Genomic DNA, 22,481 nt, shown 5'->3' with positions numbered 1-22,481 from the left:
TAAGCTATGGATCTTGTTCAGTCTTGTATCATCCTTTTCACATGCGAGTATTTGAAAACTGAGATACTATATAAGCAGAGAGCTCGACGCACTTAACAATACTCAATACTCAAAACTCGTATAGTATTTAAAAACTGAGCTAAAGTAGGTGAATAATAATTTATTAAGAGCTAAATACAAGTTTAAGTAGTACGAAATTAAAAAGAAGAAACTTTAAAACTCATACAAATTGACTAAAATTTAGATTGGCTAGTATTAAGAAATGCATTATATATCTCTCTATCAATGATATTTTTTGATGTTATAAGTTTATTACTTAAATAGGAGTCATTCGTCCACCGTTTTGAGTTTTAGGTGTGGCAACAAAAATGTAATTATTTTCTTATTTTCAAACCACTTGAAAAACAATGTTTTTTAAAAATAATAGTTTTATTTTTAATTTCTTAAGATGAATTTTATTTTTGTTGCTGTAAATAGTAGTGCTTGTTCGCTGAAAAAAGTACATTGGATGATTAGAGGTGGAGTATCAGTCTGTTTGTATATTAAGGAAAGTCACAGTTAAATTCATTTGAAGCCCCTGATTTTTAAGAATTTTTTTTTTATAACCGTCGTTGAACAGCCGACCCAATTTTAGGGGTTTACGACTACTAATGTTCAACTCCGTAGCCTTGTCATTTTGAACCCAATTCAGAAGACAAGGGAACTCCTGGATCGAGTATTGGGAGAAATTTGCCTTTGTGGAGGACTTTGTGATGGAGCTAACCGGCATTTGCGTTACATGGAGAGGAAGACCACGAGAACATCCCACGGTTAGCCTGACGGCAAGAGGACTCTAACCCATGCTCCGTCCGCCACTGAGGATCATTCACGTCAGCACTGTGGTCGGTGCAAGCCGGATGCGGAATTCGTATCGACCAGCCATTGCCGGGATCGAACCCCGGTTCACCTCACTGGAAGGCGAACCCTGAGCCATCGCGGCTCAAGCCCCTGGATTTGTAGTATACATAAAAAATAGTCAACAATGTATAATATTTCTCAAAAATATGTAGCGCATCCAAAATTCTTTATCAAAATACTAGCGCATGGTATGCAAAAGATCGCAAATCTATTTTTTTAAAAATCATTTTTACGAAATCGTCACTTGGAATATATATATTGGTGGAAGTTTTTATTTCTATTTCTTTATTCTTAGCTAGTTCATTTTTCTGTTTGTCAGATTATATAAAATAAATTTTACCCATAGAAAATTTAACTCGTTCGTAAAAAGAAAAAAAAATTGGAAGAGAAGTTTAATGCATAGGAAGTTCAATATTTAAAATTTTTTTTTGTTATCTTTCATCTAAACGAGCAATAAAATTTAAAAAAAAATTCTCTAATTAATTATAGTTAAGGTGACGACGCAATCAATGTATACGTTTTTAAGTTAAATGAAATATAGAATTTGTGAAAAACATTGTTATATAATTTGCGGCTGGTACGAAAATATAAATTTTAATTAACAGTCAAAATAAACTTTAACTGAAAAAGTACCACTGGTAGCTTGCAATCAATCATCACATTTTAAATGTCTGTCTTTAAGAAAGCTCATTTCAGTCACTAAACAATAAGTGAAAACAGAAAAGGTCAAACAAATACGAAATATTTAAAAGTCAATTTATCTGCATACGGATTACTCTCATTTTAAAGTTAGCACAAATTATGCCCGCGTTGCATACCAATTATTTTGATGCTCTCTCGTGGGTGTGGTACCACCTGAACCATCTTCCCAAACCCTTTTGGCAAACTCACGATTTGTTTATAAATGTCAAGCGCACGTGAGATTCAGACATTGAATGATTACAATTCAGGAATGAAGTTTCCATTCTTAGGGAATTTAACTTCCTGTATATAAGAATGACACGTGGTTTTTGTCAATGTCATTTGTCACCCTTAAGTTAGTTTGTTTTTTTTTTCGCCATTTTTTGTGAAGTTTCAACAAGAATAATCCTAAGGTTAGAAATAACTTCTTAAGAGATAGGGATCTGGATTCCGGATGGTCGGTTTTTAAGAGCTCTCCGTGTTTATACAACCTGACGTCTTAAATGGATTCGCGAGGTCTTAAGATCAGAGATTAGAGGGCGATTTTGGGTGACTTTACCTACAGGTAAATAACTTTAGTTGCGGTGAGATTGGCAGTTCTTAATTCCAAAGCACACGGTTTTTCCCATGGTGGTGGGGGAAAAAAAGTGAGAAAATAAAGAACAAATGTGGGAAAAATTTCAATGTCTTTTCAATTTTGTTGTTGTTTTGAATTCGGTTTGTAAATAGAATTCACAAGCATTTGTTGAAATTTGATCTGTTGTCATATTCTCACGCAGATAATTGCAATAAGATTATTTTTAAAAGCCATTAAAAACAACAGTATTTATGAAGGCTATCGCGAATGCTATTGTTGTGGTTTCATGAGTTATACATATAGTGCTCACAAGCATTAATAAAAACAAAATTGTCTTAAATAGAGGTTTTTGCAACCCTATATTTTCAGAAAATTCGCACCCAATATAATTCAGTTTAGTGGTAATGTTTTTGTTAAAAATAATGTTTCTTTAATAAATTTTCTTTAAATAATGATACAAAAATTTTTGGAATAAAACATGACGAATCGTTCTTTTTACTGCTCAGCATAATATTATTGGATAATAAAAATAAATAAATATATTGGTAATTGCAAAATTTATTTTTTTAAAAATTTCCTTTTGGTTTTAGTTTTTTTCTGCAACTTTTAAGAATTATCTTTTCCACTGCCTAAACAAGATGAAAACAAGAGCAGACAAAAAAGGCATTCATTTTATTAAAATCGTTCACTTTTAATTGATTTCATTAAAGCTTAAATTTCTTATCAATTCTCTTTACATTGAAGAGAGGAATTGAAGTAGGGGAATTGAATTAAATTCTTCAGAATAGCTGGAATCAAATGCTAACCACACTATGTGATTAAAGTTTAAATCAGGAAACGTTCGTTAGGTTAAAATACATAAATTATAGACTTTCAACTGAGAAACAGGTAAAGAACAATAATGTACTTCTTATTTTTCTCAAAAGGTTTGCCATTTTGGTTTGATATATTTTCGTCTTAAAAGTGCAACTTATTGAATTGTCATTTTTATTAACCGTTTTACGCAAATGAGAACACAGGTGTCCCTATTATAGATATATATGTTTTCTGACTCTCTAAATGCAAGCAAAAATACATTTTGGTAATTTTTAATTACAATAAACAATCTACTAGTTACGAAAAAAAAATCAGTTTGATTATCAAAATTATATTCGCACTAAAATATAAAACTAAAAATAAGTTGTTAGAAATTTTTTTATCATCCATATTCAAAAATTTATTAATAATTGATTTTAAAATGTAATGAAATTTCAATAATGAAGAACTTTTTCACTTAGATCTAAATAAATGCAATTTTTTTAAAAAAATAATTGTTTTGGAAATGAATTGTGTTTGGGAGATTTTATCTTCAATGCAAAAAATAAAAAACCGTTTCACGCTGTATTTCACAACCAGAAATCATTAAAATGTTTAATATCATGTTTTTCACTTATTTTGTCTCAACTTAAAACAAAATAATTAAAGAAGTATGAAAAATATGTTTAATAAAAATTCTGCGTCAAAGGGTTAATAACAGTTTAAGTTAACTAACAAAGTAAACAAGCTAGAAGTTAAAAACTGCCAGAAAACAAAAAAAGTTTTTTTCGTTTTCTTTTTGCCCTTCAAAAATTTTGATTTTAAGAATATTAAATCATTTAATAGTTTCAAAAATAAAATTATATTTGAAAAATACTTTATAAAAATACATCTATAAATTTCAATACCTTAACAATTTCGTAAAATTTGCAACATATGTTCTGAATATTAAATTTTTATTTTGAAGATTAAAATTGTTACTGACGCTTTTTACAGAAAATTCTACATCAAAATGTACACAAAATCAATACCATTAGGAAATATGTGATAAAAATTTACTTACTACGTAAGAACGGAAATTTAATATTCGATTCATGATCAATATCTAATTTAGTATTCATGTTTATCAATCAATGTCGATATGTGAAGTTAATTAACGAAATACGTGACAACAAAATCAACTAACATCATTTTTCAAGTTTGATTAATTATGAAATGTGTAATTAATTGTGAACTATAAGCATCCACTCCTAGAATGTAAATTATTGAATAAACTGTTTCCGAACACATTTCGGTCGATGTAAGTTTAGTTTGAATTAAGTAATAGTAATTGCAAAAAAATATTTTTAATCCTGAATGAAAGTTTTTGAACAAATTATTCTGAATTTGAATAGTGAAACCATTGAAAGAATCTTAAAATAGAGTAATGAATTTTTATCGCTTTGGAATCCACTACTTATGAATTCATTGTGAATACACAAATAAATTTAGGCTATTTGAATACCTTGAATATATTGATAATTTTGAGCATTGATGTATGAATTCAATAGAAAATTATTTTTTAGAATTATACCAATAATATGCTGAGTGAAGGAATTTCTTTGATATATATTTTTGTAATCCTTGTCAAAAATGGAGTCAAAGAAGTTTCTACATTGTGTATAACAGGTTGATATTTAAGCAAGGAAAATATAAACTTTTTTTAAAACAAAATCTAACGAATCACTATTGAAGAACACGAGAGTGAAAGCATAAAAACTTTTTTGATTACCCGTTGAAGTTTGGAAGTACTTTTAATGATTGTCTTTAAACTCTTTTTTTGCTTCCTCTGGCAATCCAACATGTTTTCATGTTTACAGACTCACCTTCTTCAATAGAGATTCGTTAAATTTGTTTTTTCTTTCCTTTAATATTATGAGTTCGCTTATGTGTGTATTTCTTACAACATTTTTGACACGTATTTTAAAAATATATATTACAAATATTTATTAAAATGAGTCATTGTGTTACACTTTGTGTGTAAAAAGAAAAAAAAGCTAACTTTTCCCTTCTTTGAATGTTAATTCAATATCGTTTTTACAAATATTTTTCCTTTGCTATTTAAAACGTACATCATGAAACGAGTAAGATTGTGCAAACTGGATCTCGGATTTGGTATTAACAAACTTAAGAAGTTCATAAGAAGTTCTATTCAAGTATTGACAAAATCATAAGGCATAAATTTAAGCATTGCCCAAATAAACGAAAACTTATCAAAGCATATTTTTTAAATTACAAAATCTCCTTTTTTAAACCTTTGAGGCAGAATTTGTATTAAACATGTTTGTTATTCCTTTTTCGTTATTTTGTATTCTTTTATGTCAAAATAACAAAAAATATTATATTTTGCATCCGGTGCCCATTTCTGCTTTAAAGGTAAAATTTTCCCAACAGGGCTGGCTCACTTCCTAACAATAAAATTTCAAATCTGTACGTATTTGCAGTTATTTTGATCGAAGAGTAACAATTATTCATATTGAAATTTCTTTAATTTACAAAATTAATTATTGAGGAATTTTTGAAGATGAATTATAAAATTACTATAATGTATAGTATAGTATAGTATAGTATAGTATAATACATATATATATATATATATATATATATATATATATATATATATATATATATATATATATATATATATATATATATATATATATATATATAAAGGGCACCGGTGTCCCATCTGCGTCAAGGGGTTAAAGACTGTGTAACTCCCACTTTATAATCACGTATAAGGCATTCTTAAAAGCAGAATTCTGAACATTTTCGAAGTTTTTTAAAGAGATCGTTCTGCGATATTAAAGTGAACATTTCTCAAATGATCCGCAGTTGAAGGAAAATTTTATTAAATTTCATCCCTTTTATGGGTAATTGACAAGAGTTTCATAAAACTTATTTTTCACTTCTGTTGTTATATCATTCACTACTTCAGCTGAACAACGGAATACAATTAATTAAGAGAATTCATTTCCCCTGAGCACCGTTAAGTGTCCTTAAGCTAAACTCTTCAAATACTACGATTCACACCATGTCTTACTTTTATTCTAGAAATAAAACAGCACGGTGAGTCATAGCTATGATAGGTAAGTTTTAACAAATAACAATAATTTATTTAACACTAGGCAGGTATATATTTTTTCCCCTGATTCATCACCTAGAATGAGTCATCATGAATTTCATCGACTTCTTGCACGATTAGTCCGACCCCTCTCCCTCATTTTAAGACAAAGTGCAACAAAGAGAATAGATTATTTCCCCCCTTCATTGACTCATGAAATTTCTGCGCCTATTAATTTAACATTAACTCTTCACTATACCGAGAGTCTATAGAAGACACAAAACAGTAGGGCATCTTTATAGCAGAATTCATTAGGGCGGAACAGTCCAATGAGATATCTGCAGCAATATCACGTGTTTGAAGCAATAATATATTGTTTGTGTTACGACATACTAAAGGTATGTTTGAAGAATGAAATGTGCAATGATTTGAATTCCTACATCGCAAGAACAAAATTTATCTTCTTGCAGTGTATTTTTATCATATCGACCAAAGCAACATATTTTAATAGAATGAAACAAAAAATTATTTTTTGTCGAATGCATAGACATAATTTTTTGTTTACTGTACGAAATTCTGTTATTTTTTCAATGCAGAAATTGACAGGCATACGGGTTGAAATATTTTTTAAAGAGGAAATTGAATGATAAAAATTATATGTGAATGTTTGAATAACTTTTGAAGCATTTTTTATTTATATTTTAACAACTTTTTGACACATTAACAAGATTGAATGGATATAATTGCTTTTTAGTTTCGTACTTTTAAAGGTCTAATATTTCATACATTTATATTACTACAGATTTACAGAATATAATTCCTTTTCACTACTAACCCAAACAAAAAAATTTTTTCCTGTATATTTTGAAAAAAGAAGTAAAAACTATTCTTAGAATAACAAAAATGTCGAGTCACTACTGCTTCAGTTTTCAATATAAAAAAATGAGATTACTTCGTCGAAAAAATTTATGAATGTATTATCATGGTATAAAAACCAGAAGTGGCTACATGGCTCCAAATTTAAACGATTTTACGTATGAAATAAAAGGGTGTTTATAACTAAATTTGAGTCCGAGTAACGAGAAGGTAGCAAACAAAATAAGGTTTTCTGCATCGTTGCGAAATCCAGTAATACGTAAAGGATTATTTTATTTCACATTCCCATACAAAATTTAAGTTTGGAATGTTGATTTATAAAATAATTTAGCATTGAAATCAAAATAATTTTTTCAAAATTTATGTTAATGTTTTTTGTAAACAAAAACTATAGCTTTCAAGCAATATTAATAATTTAATACGCACAAAAATAAACGATTGAGGAAAAACGAAGGAAAATTGTAACAGACGGAAAACCCCGTAGCAATTTAGGCGGTTTTATAAAAGAAAATTGTTATGTCTTACTATTGTTCTTCTAGGAAAAAAACGATGTTCTTAGGACAGCAAAGAATAACAAATGTGAAGGGAAAAAACACACCTTGAAATAAAACTTAGCTTCAATAAAAATGTTTTTAATGAATATACCTTTATCTACTACATTCTTTGTTGTATAGAAATGATAATGAAGACGTTTCAAAAAGATAATTTATTTTCTAAATACGTAAACATCTTATCTAAGTCTCGCTTATTCTTTAAACATAATGCCATAAATTTTTTTCTCTCTCTCAGTAATGGTTTTGAAACAGTGATAATTTATTGATAGGTGATTGCACGCGGAAACTTAACAATTGCTCATGGGATTTAGGTTTTGAAATAATTACATTTTTCTTCTTGCATTTTAAAATGCATGCTAAAACCTAAATTTTAATAATATATCGAGTATTAAACTCTACTTAGTCCACGTAAAACATTTCAATTTGTTATTAAAGGCATGATATAGTTTTTGTTTCATTTGTCACTTAAGTTTTCAAAAATAAATTAATAGAAAATTCCTCTTCTGAATTGTATCTTTTCATTATTAGTCTTCTCGTATGCGTCTTTAATTCGCTTGTAAATTCGTTAATGTGAGGAAATTTTTTCTTCGATTTTTTTCAAGGACTATAAAAACATCTGATAAAATATTGGTTACTAATTTATAAGAATCCTCCTACGCATTTTGCTTACTTATTTATATAAGTACGCTTTGGGATCATTGTCCCAAAGTGTGAACACCCTATAAGTTAGTAAGCATATGAGCTTTCGCTTATACTATAATTAAGAAGTTTTATATTTTAATAAAGAAGTATTTATAAATTGCTAGAATTGACTAAGAGTCATAGATTTCCCATCAGCGTCCTATAGCTCACTCTAACTCTGGACTCAGATCTATCATTTTCAGTAGTACTCAATATATCTTCAGTAATATTTAATATATCCTCAGTAGTTCTCAAGATATCCCCAGTAGTACTCAAGATAATCCCAGTAGTACTCAAGATAATCCCAGTAGTACTCAAGATAATCCCAGTAGTACTCAAGATAATCCCAGTAGTACTCAAGATATCCCCAGTAGTACTCAAGATATCCCCAGTAGTACTCAAGATATAACCTCAGTAGTATTCAAGATATCCCCAGTTTTTATTCAAGATATCCTCAGCAGTACTGAAGAAATGGTGATTGATTGACCATGGGTAAATGACCTATCTACTTTCACTATAACACTTCATGCATCCATTAAAAATCTATTTTCATTAAAACATCATCGCAATAAACATTTAATATATTAACCCATGGAAATCGTACCGTTGGTTTTCCTTTTTCATGTAGCGGGTTAAGTTTATTCAAAATGCTCTCCCTGTATGCAAGTTCTTAAAACATGACACAGATGTTTTCTTGTCTTCTGAGTTGAATTTAAAATTGCGTAAAGATGCGAAGGTTAACGACGTGATATCAAAACCGTTACTAGGATAAGCTGTCGTTCATCGGAGGTTATGTAATAGGTTGTGAAATTCGCATTAAAATGATCTCCACTTAAACCTTTAGCTTTGAAAATGTCAGACTATTTTTATGAAATAGTGGTAAAAAAATGCAATAAAAATGTGTGCTAAGATTCATTTAACATTAATAAAAAATGAAACTGGTACTTTTTAAAACATTTTTCTGAGAGGGTGTAATTGCTTGAAAAAAAGGAGAACAAAATAATAAGCAAAACTTGGTTTTATAAATAATCCTAATTTGTTAAGCAATATGCTCCTTATTTTATTGGCAAGATTATCATTCAATTTTTTATCAAGTGTTATTAATTCAATTTAAAAAAAAACCAAAACAATTTTGTTTTTATAAAAGCCTTGAAGTAGCTGATGTTGAGCATAAAAACACAATAAAATTCTACCCGCAAAAGTGGAATGATTCTTAAAGTAGTATAATGAGCCAGAAATACTTTCTTAAAAACGTCATTTCTAAAGACATTGCTAATAAGGGCGATTAAGAGGTTATGACACCGGTGGAGAAAAAAGATGTTTTTTTTTTCTTCACGCATTTGAGCGATAACCTTTTGATGGTTTATATTGACTCGTCTCTGCGCTGTTCTCTTTTCGTCCGGAATATTCAGTGTTATTTTATGAGTTCCAAATGAGTTATTTTGAATTGAGATTTAAAAGCTGTTGTAAGAAAATTTTGCAGTGACGAGAATGAAAAGGATAGTCATTGTTTCCCCCCCCTCTCAAATTCAAGGAGAGGAGAAATTAAACTTGTTTACAGCTATTGCATATTTCATTTTTGGCAAGACATTGAAATAAAAGCATCATTATTCAAACTCAACTTCATGTGCATGTAGAGTGCTTCTTGATGCCTTCGCTTATTTATTTTTCGTAGTTAGATTTACAGCACATCATTACAAAAGTTAAGAGTGGCAGCAAGCAAGGGTTTGTCGCGTGATCCTTGACCGTTCCAATAACTTACACTTTTGTCTTAACAAATATATGCATATTTTTTATGCATAAGCAAAATTTTTTTCAAGTTGCAATTTTTTTGACAAAAATGTATTGCAATTTCCCAGCTTAGTTTGATATTTTCCGGGTTCGACTTTTTAAATTTTTTTGCGATAACAAATTAAAAACCATCCTTTCAATTTAATCATATGCTACCACGTTTTTATTACTTTCAATTTTAATGCGATTTATCACTGTAGCCTCTATAAGACTTTCAGTTGTACTGTTAAAGCCTTTGTAAATATTGGTTGTATAATAGGGTAAAATTAAAAAAAAAATATTTGCTACTAGCTAGGAGCCAGTTCTATATTTTTAACAAAAGAAACTTTTGAAAAATTGATAATTTTTAAAGATTAAAAAAACTGTTTATATTGTATTGCAAGGCATTACTTTCGAAGCATTTATCAAAATATGATAAGCATTACATTCCATTTCTAAAATAGAGGAAATTTTTAGAAACAATTGCAAAATAAAGTATTCATAATAATTCCACATTTACTTTTCATTTTATAATTGACAACCGTTGTTGAACAGCGAACCCAATTTCGGATTTACGACTACTAAACTTGTAATTTGCGACTACTGAACTTGGTAGAACTCGGTAGGAAAAATTAGTCTTCGTGGAGGACGTTTTGGAGGACTTCGTGGAGTAAATCGCATTTGCGTAACATGATGTGAAAAACCATCAACACCTCCCACTGTTAGCCTGACTGCAAGGGGACTCTAACCCATGATCCGTCCGTCTACCAATGAGGATATTTAACGTCAACACTGGTCGATGTAAGCCGGGTGCGGAATCCGTATCGACCAACCATGGCTGGTATTTGAATTGGGTTCACCTTATTAGAAGGCGAACGCTCTATCTCCTGACCCACCACGGCTCTCCATATTTACTTATATAAAAGAATAATAATAAATCGCCCTTGTGCATTTTTGAAGAAAGAAGTGATCATCATGAGGCGACAGACAGGCAGTATTTTATTGAGCCATTTGTTTTATTGAGTCGCCCTAATACCGGTGGCGACCGTAAATATTGTCTTATAGTATATAAGAGCAAAATTAGCTATTTTGTTTTGTATTCCAAATCATTGGTACTGACAGAGCCCCAGCATTGAATGGCTCTAAAAGGTCTATGCACTGGGTGCTGTTTTAAGCAAGAGCTTAAATTTTAATATAATGCTAAGTATTTTAGTGTTTAACACTTCTTTTAAAAAAGTGAATAAAATTGCTTAATTTTATTCAATGTATTATTTACTTATTTTATGTAAAAATATATGAACAAAAAAGTTCTGCAGACCTATTCCCAGTGATTAGGTGCATCAAAACAACGTAAAATAGACAATTTATAATGAATTTTATTTGTGTGACGTCATTCCCTCGCAATTTATTATTACAATTTCATATAGGTCAGATTTTCAGATGGTCGTATTAGGTGAAGGTATTATGAGTTCAGATGGTCATCCAATTTAAATATTAGATGTCTTACAATTTTATCCAGGTCTTGGAATCAATTTAATCGTCTAACAACTACAATAAATTGGAAATAGCTGTCAGCTAAGTGGAAACTATTAATTTGTTTAACTAAGCGCTATTAAAAAATTTTATACAAAACACGATAAAATGTTAGAATGTGGCTATTAATATAAAAGCCATTTACTAACATTAATTTGGCAACAGCTCTGGTAAAGATACTATTTAGAGTAAACCACAAGATTTAGTTCCGAAGGAAGAAGGATGTGGGAGGAGGAGGTATGAAAAAATATCTAAGATTAGGCAATTCCACACGAATTCTTGGGATGTCTTCTACTTTTGCAACAGGTGAATGAGGCCTAAGGGCGTCTTCCTTTTTTTCTTTACCATTATGGTAACAACCGTAGCAACTTCTCAGTCACCACCAGGAAGTCATCACACCCAGATATAATATTCGAAATGAGGAATTCGAATGTTTTAAAGAGAAATGGGGTTCAGTTAAAGAATCTTGTCACTGATTTGGTCAGACTCTGTCGCCAGCACGTCGTCGCCACATTCCACTGAGTGATTAGGATACCGTTATCTGAGCAACTATTCTCAAACCTGAGGGAGTATTTTTTTCTTTTACATACCTCATTATCCTGAAAAATTGTGAAAATCATTTGTGTAATGATTTGTCCCACCAATTTTCGTCTGAGTTCTTTAGTGGGAATGAACCTCGTCCGTAACGCTTCGTTAGGCAGTGTTTTGTTTTACGTTTCTCTTCGTGTGAAAATTAGGCAGCCAGTTTTGATCTTAAATGGTGTCTTTGGTAGTTATTTCGTCAATGGCGATAAAAATAGCCACAGAATTAAAAATTAATTCTGAAAATTTCCAAAAGCAACAATATTAAGAAAAGCCACAATTGAGTATGAAATGAAAAAAATTAACAACAGCTTCAACTATTTTCACGAAAAAGCTTATTCATAAAAACCGATTTCCTCCCCAAGAAATGAATTTTTAGTTATTACTGTGAATAACATTCCAGATATGTGAGTTGTGACGTAGGTTATCGTATGCACAGTTTTTCACTCACTAAGTCCGGCTGCTTGGATCTTAATCCCGATATTATTTAAATACCATTAGTGCACAGATAAAACGCAATAAACAATTGCTTTTATAGCTGCCGTTCAGAGTACATTTTATTTATTTTATAATAAACGATCATGTAACATAAAAACGAACTTCAGAAAAAATTAAATATTGCCATTTTCTATTTGTTTTCAATTTGAATTTCAACAGTTATTATGACCGTTACTTAGGAATTTTACAGACAATATGGCCGTTGTGGAAATTCTGATTATAATAAAACAGAGATGCCGAAGTTAGAGGCTGAACTAGATCAGTGTTCCACTATCATTCAATCAATTTACGCTTGCACTATTTCTATTGAGCAATTTATATTCCTATCCCAATAGTAACATATTCCTATTGGTGGCATCTGTAACAGATTGATCATTGATGGATTTGGGAAGACAAGGAAGTGAAGTAACGTCAGCTTGGATATCTCTTTCTCTCTCTACATACTGTCTCATACGAACTACATGAATAAAATTAAACTTCTTACTGTGGGAAGCTTGCTTTAAATGATCAATCTGGCTAAGCTTAGCTACTTAAATAGTTACCAAAAACGGGCAGTCTGTATAATATTTTTGTCAAAAATTGTTGTAGGTTGGATATTGACTATAAAACATCCATCACAGACTTAAATAATTTTAACTCAACGTTGTTATGGTAAAAACAATAGCTTAAGTGAAATATTCTGAACTAAATATCAGAATTAAATATTTTGCAAGCTATAATTTCTTAAAACCAATTTATTTTCGTTTTCCATAAAAAAAAAAAAGCATATGCGCCATTAGGAGCTCCAACCAATAAACATGATTGCCTAGTTTTTTTTTCTTTTTTAAATTATTAAAAAAATACATTTTGAATTAAAAAAAAAGGTTAAAAAAACTCAACCGAAGAATGTTTTGAAAAGTTTACCAAATAATTTAAATAACAATAAAGTATTAAAATTTGTAAAAATTCATTAGAAAAAGCTTCAATGAAGAATGAAATCCTGTGTTGTCGTTGGTATCAAATAAGCTACGCCGAAATAATATCGAAATAATTCTGAGAGAAGAAAGGGATTTATTTTATCATTACAAAAAATTTAATTTCCTTTATAGAGTCATTATTACGCGTACATTGTTTTTTAAAAAAAGTTTGAAAATAATTGCGAAAAATTATAGGTAAATATTAGTTTTAAATTTATAAATTTTAATACTTACTATACCAACAAGAATTTAAGTTGAATTAAATTGAATTTAAGGTTCAGGCACTAGTTCAAAAGGAATCAAAGCAATAAAATCGCATAAGATAATGGGACAGGGTATAAAGACAATAAGATTACACAAGTAAAAAAAAGAATCCTGTGTACCATAAAATATTTATAGCATATAGATTAAAATAATAGCACGTAAAAGTGAAAAAAAAAAGTTAGAATGAGGAATTTCCTGTAACAAGTTCTATATGCGTAAAATAGAACTAGTACCAAAAAAGGTACCTTTTAAGTGGAACCCTTTAATAACATGTAAACAATGTTAACTTAGAGAGCCATTCTTTAAGGAATTACAAAAGAAAAGTTGTCGAAAAATTTCACAGTTTGTGTAGTTTGGTTTCTTATGCATCCAAAATGTACAGTTAGACAATATCCAACAGAGTCGTTCTTATTATGTTTTTTAAGTTATTTTTTGACAGGCACTACTGAAGAAAATTTCATCGGTTGTATAAATTGGTTTCGTATGAATCTAAAATTTTCTTATTACAAAATATGATTCAGTTGATTTAATAAAATAAATCATTCAATGATCTATTCAAAAGTTTCATTTTTGTGCAAAATATGTAAACGCGTAAAATCAAGGTTCTCACTTCTTTATTTTCAATCATTTTCTTTTTCATCTCGATACACTTTAACTGTTTCTCAACAAAAATTTTATTTAGAAATAAGCAAATTATTTTATTCCATTCACAGTTTCATATTGCAATTACTGTACTTTGATTATTTCCGAATACATCAAGTTTTCACTTTTGAATAACAGATATTTATAAATTTCTATATAATTTAATTTTGTAACTTGGCACACATTTCGAAGTTGGTTTTCGGTTCCAACCCATGACCTACACATTTTCTTCTATTTCACAAACCCAGTCCGAAACACCTACTTTTAAATGCAAAGTAAAACAAGAATAAAACTATGAAATTTACTCACGCGTATCGGAAGGTCACTTTGTTTAGACAAAAAATAAAAGAGAATTACGCAATTTCATGTGGTTTTTGAATTCAAGTTTCTTTTCAAAATAAATGCTGCATTTCTGTTTTTACGTATCTTCTTTTTTCAACAAACCGAGTGTATTCTATGATATGAAAGTTATAGATTTTTTTTCACGTAAAAATCTGTTCTTTTTTTCCTGCTGTAACAATGAATAAATTGCTCATCATTACAATGCTGAAATGTTGAATTCAGGGTCAAATTTATATAATACAATTACGCAGTTTCACTGTTCATCTTTCTGCCATAAAAACTTATTCTAACTAAGAGAAAGAAAAAAAAAGTTTTTTTTTTTTTTTTTAAAAGCAGAAAACAAGTTAAATTATGTACAACTGAAGGTAAATGAATGGACATACAATAGTTTCAGTCCTATAAATAAGAATTTTTCTCAGAGTCTTAACGTCAAACGGAGTTAGAAAAGTAAAAATTAACACTTCTTCAGCATCATTTGAAGTTTAGACTCTGAGGAAGGTTTCTGTTTATAGAATTGAAACTGTAGTCTGCCCATACACTTTCAGTTGTAATTTATTCACCTTGTTTTTGCTTTAGTCTACATCGAAGAAAGTACACCCTATCCCTTGTTGGATGATTTTTTCGATTATCTATTCAAAATTTGTTATAGTCAGTAATTGTAAACATAAAATATTATTTTTATGTTTACAATAACATTAATATTAAATATTATTTTTAATAAATTATTATTTTTAATAATAATAAAATATTATTTTTATGTTTATTTATGTATTATTTTCAAACATTGCAATGTTGTGTATAGTTATATATTTGTTTATTTATGTATAAATAGAAATTCATTAGCATACTGTAAAACCCGATAAGTTTAAGATTATAAAGGAGTTTATTCATCACAATTAATGAAAGCCGATTTTTTTTCCCAATAAAAAACAAACAAACTGTTTATGAAATAGGACAAGAATAATTCTTTTTACTTTATCGCTTATTTTGTACATTTATCTTACTCTTAGTTATTGATATGTTTTGTTATCGATTTTTAATATTTTGAATAAAATTATTTTACCAAATATATTAAAAAAGTTACAGAATTGTACAATTTTTCTAAGTATTGTCGTTTCAAACAAAGTCATGCTTCACTTACACATTTTCAATTTTAAAATTATCTTTTTAAATATTTATCCTGAATCCAATCTCGTACAACTTCTCAGATGATCGTGCAAGAGACAAAATTACAATAAAAAATAATGATAAATTTGTTTTAAAACAAGTTTTATCGAATGCTCTTTTCCAAAATTGTTTTAATTGACGAAAATTATAAAATAAAATACACCGATATCAGGCAATTGAAGTATGCGGAACTTTTTGAAACATCCGTAATCAAATATTTTGAGATAGTTTCGATTTAAGATTTGTTGAGAGAAGAATCGGATGCTCCAAATAACAGAAAGATGCTTCTGAAATCATACATTTCTAAGGTCATATGTTTATCGTTATATCACATAAAACGGAACGTATAAAAGCGATAAAATTGTATTTAGAAATATAAATTCATTTTTCACAAATTCTGTTTTTTTTTCTGAAACAAGTCTGTTTGTTTTTATCTAGGAATTTGGTATCAACGGGGAAAACTATGAAGAGATAATTTAGCAAAATTATTTTTAAATGCTGAGTGTTCCCTTGTTAGTGATAAATTATCAGTCAGCTAAGAAAAGAATTTTTTTTTTTCGTAGTTTGTGTAAAACCTGGCATCGAAATTAGATTCTTATTTCTAAATATTCAGTTGTAAATAAAAGTTAAACACCTGTTCTACTAGAATGACGTCTTTATTTGACGTTATCGTGTTGTTTGCGTATTCGTGGCAACATACCGCAACTCAAAAATCCATGTTTGTCAGCTGTATCGAAAGTGGACTCAAGACCTTATCCATTATTTATTTATCGAAAAACAGCTCTATAAATTTTTTATGCATAATTTGTCATTCCTACTTAGCGTATCCTTATTAAGACTGTTATCCTTCAGTAACTATATGATAATTTTCTATAATCGCGTTCTCTCTCTCTAAAATAATATTATATATATATATATATATATATATATATATATATATATATATAATATGTTAAATATGGACAAATGGGTTAATGTTAAATAATGTTAAATATGGACAAAAAAAATGATATAAATATGCAAAATCGAAGTGATCTTAGCTATAGAGGTGAAATAGTGTTTCAGAAGCAGTTTAACATAATACAAATTGCACGGTCTTTCTAAGGAAGAGAAAACAACAATTTAAAATTGCAACCTGCTTTATCTAAAGACCGGTAATGACAGGTTTTACACATCAAAGTAAATGAAACATGAAGGCTGTTTGCAATTAAGCGGAAAAAAACGGATTTTATAGAGAATTGACCTTTGTCTGTAATCGTGTTCTTAACAAGATACATTTAAAATAATCAATCACATTTTATTTTTCTAATCACTGTAGTATGAACAGCTTATAGTGGATGTACGGCAAATCAATCATTTTTAGACTATTCTTCATAATGAAAATTTCAAGCAGTTCAAACATCATGGATTGCTTGACTAGATTTTTCGTGAAAAAATAAAGTTGAGAGAAATTATTTTGAACTGTATATTTCTATAATTAAAACCTAGCATGGGTGAAAAAAGTTGCTGTTTGAAGCTTTGATAAACTAAATATTTGAAAACATTTTAATAAAAACAAAGACATTAATAATAAAGATTGTCTTTATTAACCATAGCTTCACAGCTTTTCAAAAAAGTAACGTTAACAATTGCGAGCAAATCCTCCTTTACTATTGTAACTGGTTCAAAAGTGTAATGTAATATAATAATATATAATAGTGGTTTCAATAGTAACAATAGCAGTAGTTTCATTCAAATTGTAGCTTCATTCTTTTACGTAGAGTTAACGTAGAGCTGTGTTTTTCAACCCAATTAACTCGAACGATCAGAAAAATATTTAAGTGTTTCATCGCGAATCTGGAAACTTAGTATCGGTAAAATTTTTACAATTACGAAAGACACTTAATCTTTACACTGAAAAATGCTTTGAGCCTAAACCTATTTAAATATAAATAAAATTTAAAATAATTCTGATACAAATATCCTTCCGCTCACCAGCACTGATCTGTTGACCGGTGACTGAGTAACCATGACGTAGAGAATGGTGATTGCAAAATATTATATATGTATATGAGTGAAGAGAGAAACTGAATTTTTCACTCAATATTAACATTAATAATTGGTTTGAAGAAGATCATTGATACCCAGATATGTGACCTCTCGGGTGCTTTGCGCATGTTCACGGAGCTCAAGGGAAAACGGAATTTTAAAGAAATCAGTTTGTGATATTTTATGATTCCTTACTGCTAGGGAAGAAAATTTATTGACAATCGAGGCAGGTAGGGAATTTAATAATATCTCAAACTCAGCTAGGGAATATTCTGTTTTCACTTGAGCTCCGTGAGCATGCGCAATAGCATCGATACCCACACTACGTCACTTGCAGGTGTCCGATTTTAATATTTCTAAAATTCATTTAAATCAACTTGTCTCCATTATGAAAAAATTCAAGTTCAACTGCAGTCCTGATAAACATTTCATTCACTTTAACTATACAAAATTCATTTAGATATATAGTTTCCCTTAACTAATACCTGCGGAATTGCGATAAAATTGCACAGATTGGATTAAATGTCAATTTTAATGACATTCGAGACATTTTAATCGACATTCTTATAATTTTTTCTGACAATTTCGAATCTCGAAATGCGGCTAAAAAATGTTATGTATACATAAATGTAATTGTTTATGTTTGGCTACAGAGAAGTGGTTTTTCCAACAACGAAAAATGATGTAGCCACAATCTTGAAAATATGATTCAGGGGAGTGGATGAAATTTTAAAATTATGTAGATATTTGTATATTTTGTCATTTCAACACATTTTTGACCTTCATGAAATTAAATAAATAATAATTCTTAAATAAAAATAATAAATATAATAATTTTTTTTGTATTGAATTATCTTTGGATAAGAGAACTTCATTTAATTCTTAAGTTCACTTATCCTAAGTGAAAAAAATGCTTAGAAACGTCATGTTTTTGTTCAAAAATGCTTAGATTTTTGTAAATAGTGTCAGAGATTATCGATCGCTTTCCCATCATACATTACAGGGTGGGAACGGGGAAAAAGTGGTGACATGATAATACTGAAAATTTTAAATGTTTTATTTTTTCAACTTTAGGTATTTAAGTGAGTATATTTTAACACTTAGATGTCATTTACTTAAATGAAAATCCCTTTTGATAGGTGCGAAAAACTATTTCACTTTCACAAAAACACTTTTTTTTCTTCCATCTTTCTCTATCATCCTGAATGATGATGACCCCCTTTTTCAGATGGCGACAACCCCTAACATTTTGAGGGATGGGGAGGGGAGAGATACAAACTCGTCGAAAAAAAGTAGCATTTATTCAGAGAAAATCTTCTTGAGTTTGATTTTGTACAATAAAAAATCAAAATCAAAATAAAAAATCATCTTTCAGGTTAGTCTGTTCAACGATTAGGATTGGATCTTATTATGTAACAATGCGATTATAAAACCAGAAATGAAAGTCATGAAATTGTCAAGTTTTTTTTTTTTTGTGTGCACTATACATAAATAAAAATATAATGCTGAAATAAATTCCGACGCAAAAATGAGATTAAAAATGTGGGGTCATGGAACAGCCTATTTTATCAGAAAGAAAAATTAATTAAATATACAAACATTCCTTCTCAGCTTCAATATGAATTGAAATTTATATAATGGATGCATTAATAATGCATTATTGCTGTGTAAGGAATAATTATTTGTTACACAGTCTTGTGTGTTCAATACAGAGAACAGCTTATGAGCGTTTATCTAGTTGAAGAACAGACAGAACAACTTAAAGAAGGGCAGCGGGAATAGACATTCTGGGTTACGGTGAGGTTCGAGCCCGTTATCTCCATGCCTTTAAAACGTTTGATGAAACGGAAACACCGCTCGGTTAGAAAGGCTGCCATTTAAATTATATATTTCTAGAATAGGATTTCCTTTCTAGAAATATATAATTCGCTTAGTAAACTCGCTTAGTTTAACAGTTTGGATGATCGAATGTTGTTTAAAATGCAACAAATAAATAATCAAACACAATTATGGATTCAATATTTAAAGGAAAGTCATTGGTAGAGAATGACAATCTGGATCACTATTGAAAAGTGGCTGCAGCCAGGGATGATAAAATGGATGGGCATCATAAATCAAATAAATGTTCAGTTCGCTTACTTTTAAAAATCAGAAGAGTCATAATCAGTTGCTACATTTTAAAATCGGAAGAATTTTTAATGTATGTTGAGAAATTTTTGTATTTTTAAAAATACAATAGGTAAATTATTATAACTGTAACATACTTTACTTTGTAATGCTATAAGTTATTAGTCATTTAAATTGTTCTTTCATTTAATAACCGGGGTTGAACAGCCGACCCATTATTGAGCTTACCACTATTTATGTTCAATTCCATAGCCTTGTCATGCTGAACCCAATCCAGAAGACAAGGAAACTCCTTTATCAAGCTTTGGAACAAACAAGCCTTTGTGGAGGACTTTTTGAAGAACTAGCCAGCATTGCGTCATACGCAGCGGAAAACCGCGAACCACGGTTTTATTGTTATTGTAATATTTTGAATATTAATAATCAAGAAATTCGAAAATGAAAAACGTCTCTCATACATGAAATATTTTGTCAATAGTAATTATCTAAATTGCCATAAAATAATTGAAGCAAAATAGATAGCAAACCTATTTTCGGTACAGTGAGATTTCCCCATATTTAGTTCTTGCTGAAACGTATTTCAGAACGTTCTGGAGAACAATTGATATTATTCACGGTGCAAAATATTAGGAAATAAAATGTTTACCACTTTTGTTTAGATGGTGTTCAAACTTTTTTAAAGTAACAATGGCAATCATTTATTCACAGGAAAGACCATCCATGAACTTTTTTTTTAGAGTAATTGAGTTACTCCTGATTGCTATAAGCGCCAAAAGGCTTGAATTAAAAATTAGCATAATCTCCTACTCTTATCCGAAGCCTTTTAAAATATTGCTTACTCATTCGAAATGTGGACAGAAAAAATGGCTCGTTTTTCAAAATAACACCCAAAATGTGAGGAAACAATCAAATATCTCAATAAAATAGATAGTGGATAAAAAATCTAAAAATACATTACAAAAATATTTTGATACGATGCATTTTGAAAAGATGCATAAAATACCTATGAAACTTGGTCTTACGAATCACGCCAAATCATTTCGAGTGTCGTCCAAGCACCTGGGGGTGGAGGAAAAGGGTCAAAACCGGTGTTAGAGAGGTTTTACAAAGTATCTATCAGGTTTCTTTTCACATTTGCGATGTGAAGTGTCATTTTCGAAATATTTCTATTTCAAACAACTTTTAATCTTTGTTTTTCAATGACAGCGTCACCTATATACCAAAATTCAGCAATCCGCTTGTCAAATGTGAGACATTTTTCTGGAAAATACAAATTGGCAATAAAAATTAGGGGTTCCTACTTAAAATTTTGAAGTAGCCCCACTATAAACCTTGGGGCATTAATTATGATATGCAAATTTGGTATCAGTGAAAGCATCTCTTAAAAGTAATAAAATATTTCATACTTTTATTTTTAGATTTTTGATATTTGACTTTTTCCATACATTTTGGACGACCTCTAAAAATGATTGAATGAATTTTGTCATATTTCTGTTTGCGCGAATGGAAAAAGAATTCATACCAATCCAAAAATTTCTTGCTCTCAGTCATTTAACTGTTCTACCCAAAGTTAGTTTCCTCCTGAAAGAAATTTTTGATAAGCTTTTTTACATAATTTTAATTGCGATCAAAAAAATTTTAAATTAAAAATTGTATAATAAATATAATCTTCGTATTAAACAATAAAGATTCGAGTTAAATGTCATCCGATTAAGTTTGGAAATATTAAATTTGAAATAAAATGGTCAATACTAACCGACACTAATAGTTTAAAAGAAAATAAATAAAAAGCATTTCTATTAAAGTTTTAACTCTAAAATTTCAGATATTGAATTGTAATTTTTTTTTCTTTTCCTTTTTTTATTTATTAAACCATGCTGATGCACTATTGTCAATTTTTGTGGGTTTAAAACTTTAAATTAAAAAAAATATTAAAAATATTTTCCATTTATTGAAAACAATTTATCTATTTATTCAATTCATTGCAAAAAACGATCATCAGTCAATCAGGTAGAATACGATGAACAAAATATTGATTTAGATGGTTGCTTCTTAGAAAAATCACAACTGTTTTGTCGACACAGTTTTTCGGTAATCAAAAATAAATAAAATAAAATAAAAATGAAACAAATTCATCAGCGGCATATGGTTATTTTTGCTAGATATGTCGGAAAAAGATGATGACATATAGAGTACGGATGAATAATTTTCATTTCATTTTGTGTGGGATCGGAATTTGTATTACTTCACTTTCATTTTTGTTTGTTTTCTAGACGTAACATTTTCAGTCTTCAATCATTCGAAATTTTTATTTATAAAATGTTCGAAATACAACTGAGGTGCGATAGCAATAAATATTTAATAACATGAAATGGCGCACCCATTTCTGTTCGATATTTTCAATTTTG

The 22,481-nt window shown here is 29.3% G+C and overlaps 1 protein-coding gene across 3 annotated transcripts in view; it reads right to left on the bottom strand.

The window, feature by feature from the left end:
- LOC122270573 (uncharacterized) overlaps nucleotides 1-22,481 on the bottom strand; it is a 38,675-nt gene that overhangs the window by 11,336 nt on the left and 4,858 nt on the right. Inside the window, exon 2 of one of the 3 annotated variants that reach the window (XM_087158433.1) lies at nucleotides 21,596-21,654. The exons of 1 other annotated variant lie outside the window; for it this stretch is intronic. The gene's annotated coding sequence lies outside the window, so the exon portion shown is untranslated. Of the gene's footprint in view, nucleotides 1-7,454; nucleotides 7,602-21,595; nucleotides 21,655-22,481 lie in introns of those variants that run through there. One more of the 3 variants, XM_087158432.1, reaches the window with a different exon arrangement.

Source organism: Parasteatoda tepidariorum, chromosome 1 (genome assembly GCF_982258835.1).
Source record: "Parasteatoda tepidariorum strain Cologne lab strain chromosome 1, Ptep-v5.0, whole genome shotgun sequence".
Lineage (NCBI taxonomy): Eukaryota > Metazoa > Arthropoda > Arachnida > Araneae > Theridiidae > Parasteatoda > Parasteatoda tepidariorum.
This window is presented reverse-complemented; position numbering and strand designations above follow the sequence as displayed.